The 2,789-nt window shown below is 38.1% G+C and overlaps 1 pseudogene; it reads left to right on the forward strand.

Moving 5' to 3' along the window:
- On the forward strand, positions 1-2,572 carry LOC120173043 (annotated as a pseudogene).
- Positions 2,573-2,789: the final 217 nt, after the last annotated feature.

Genomic DNA, 2,789 nt, shown 5'->3' on the forward strand with positions numbered 1-2,789 from the left:
AAACCTAAGCTTTACAATCTTTTATCCGCTGCTAGCGTTTCAATTTGTTAGCTTTAAAACCCTATTCGTAGATCGAGACGAAGACACTGTCGGAGCCAATGGCAGCCTACGACTTAACCCCACGGATCGCTCCGAATCTCGATCGGCACTTGGTGTTTCCTTTGCTGGAGTTCTTACAAGAGCGACAGCTATACCCAGATGAGCAGATCCTGAAAGCGAAGATCGAGCTGTTGAACAAGACGAACATGGTCGACTACGCCATGGACATCCACAAGAACCTCTACCATACCGATGATGTCCCCCAGGACATGATCGACAGGAGAGTTGAGGTCGTTGCTCGTCTTAAGGCTTTGGAAGACGCCGCCGCCCCTCTCGTCACTTCCTTCAGAACCCTAACGCTGTCCAGAATTGCGTGTGATAAACAGATAATCTCCAGATGCTCAATGACCGTTACCAGGTCTGTTTTTTCTCTACTTTTTCGTTGCGTTTTTCGTTGAATTAAGGTTATGTTTGGAATAATTTTAATGGGGGAGAAAAATAATTTTTTCAGATTGGTCCAGATCAGTAGAGGCATTATATCAGTATGCAATTCCAGTTTGAATGTGGTAACTCGGGTGCTGCTGATTATCTATAGTAGGGCTTTATGTCTAACAGCGAAGGAGTTTGAGCGCTTTGGGGGGGGGCAGGATATTGCAAAACTGGGATCGCTCTTGAAGCTTAATCGTTTGAAAGAAATAATCGATTCCAAGGTTTCCATTATAATAATGATTGATTATACTGCTTTTGTTTGAACATTTTTTCCCTTGATTCTTGACCCTTTGTTTTTGGTATTTGTCTTCTTGCTACGAGTTTTCTCATCGCCTTTGAACCAAGTTCAGAGTATATGGCTTATGCATTGGAGCCTCTTCATCTTTTTCAACCATGACAATGGAAGAACACAGATCATTGACCTGTTTAATCAAGACAATATGTTATTGTTTTTAGCTCATCTTTTCTTTGTTTTTTGTATTTTGTACGCTTCAATTTTGGTTCTGATGGAGTAAAACATGTTTAGGTATTATTTATATTATTGTTTAATATGAGAAGTTTATTCAACCAGCCTATGATTTGCTATACATTTGGTCAAAGTTTCATGGTATAGTTAATGATTATTCAACATGTTTAGGTACTCTATGGCTAGATAATTTTTCTTACTGTTTGTTCATTATGTTTTCTCTGGCTTTACATATTTGGCTCCTCTGTTATCCAACCTTTTTATTTGCTTTTTTTACACGGTGATTTCACTTCTTTCCAGGTATCTAAATGCCATTCAAACCAGTGCTCCACATCTGTTAAGATACCTAGCGACTGCTTTATTGTCAACAAAAGGAGAAGACCTCAATTCAAGAATTTATCAAAGTTATCCAGCAAGATCAGTGCTCTTACAAAGATCCCATCACGGAGTTCTTGGCTTGTGTTTATGTCAACTATGAATTTGATGGAGCGCAGAAGAAGATGAAGGAGTGTGAAGAAGTAAGAGTTGAGTATCTTATATCAACAGAAGATTTATTAAGTTCCTCAGTCCTCACTGTATCAATTGCTGATGTTTCCTACCATCGTGTTGTGCTAAAATATTTTAGCAGTAGTTTGATTCTGAATTTCAAGCGCTATGTTTAAGCCATGTTTTTCCCGCTTTTGGTGTAGGTGATATTGAATGATCCCTTCCTCGGGAAAGAGTTGAAGAAGGTAACTTTTCAACTGTGCCATTGAAAGATGAGTTCCAGAATGCCCGTCTATCTTCGAGACATACTGCAGAATTCATCAGCGTATTCAAATGGGGTAAGTTCCTTCTTTGTCAAACTAATAGTTAGCTTCTTTGTGGACAATTGACTTGCATGCTAAAAGTTGCATTACGAATTAATGATTAGAAGGATTCATTTGATACCCATTTGCCAGTTCCCATTGGTCTTCTCAACTTTTTCAATAAATACTGTCATTAAAAGAATATTAAACTTATGGGATTCTCCGTCAAAGGGAATTTTGTCTATTATTTCTGTAGTTTTAGTTGTTTTTGAGCCAACATTGAATGGATTTTTCATGTGTTCCAAGTGTGCTTTTCGAGAAGTTGAATTTGATTATGAGGAGGGAGAGATGGATTGTGAATCTAATCCGAAACTCAAAGCTTGATGCCAAGATTGATACCGAGACGGGAACCGTTATTATGGAGCCTAATCAGCCCAATGTGTAAGATTTTGTACATCGATGTTAGACAATAAACTCCATTCATTCATCCTCTTAGTGACATTTGATTTTGTTATTGGATTTCTCCAGTATGAGCAGTTGATAGACCACACCAAAGGCTCCAAGGACGGACCTACAAGCTAGTCGGCCAGCTTCTTGAGCATGCACAGGCACAGCCTGCTCGATAAGTTGGACAACGAAGCTCGTCAAAATTTCATGCACTTTTGATTGTTTATTTCCTAGAGACTAATTTAAGAGTGATTATAGTTTTGATTAGGAACAAGGCTGAGAAATCAGTAACTAATTTAAAATGTATTGTACTCTTTCAATTTATGGCCAAGGGAATTTCTTTAATTTTCTTTTGGAAGTATGGAAAGGCTTAAAGTTAGACACATTATCTGCATGTATGTATGGAGAAATGTTTTGTCCTTATGTTGGATGTTATAAGCTATGAATGAGGTGGTAATTAGACTCAATTCGGGTTCAAGTGGTGATTGGATGGTTTATGGTTGGATCTTTTGTGGGTTGCAATTAGATTGTTTTAGGGGTAGTTTTAGGGTACAACTTAA

This window comes from Hibiscus syriacus, unplaced genomic scaffold (genome assembly GCF_006381635.1).
Source record: "Hibiscus syriacus cultivar Baekdansim isolate YM2019G1 unplaced genomic scaffold, ASM638163v2 tig00111941_pilon, whole genome shotgun sequence".
Taxonomy (NCBI): Eukaryota; Viridiplantae; Streptophyta; class Magnoliopsida; order Malvales; family Malvaceae; genus Hibiscus; species Hibiscus syriacus.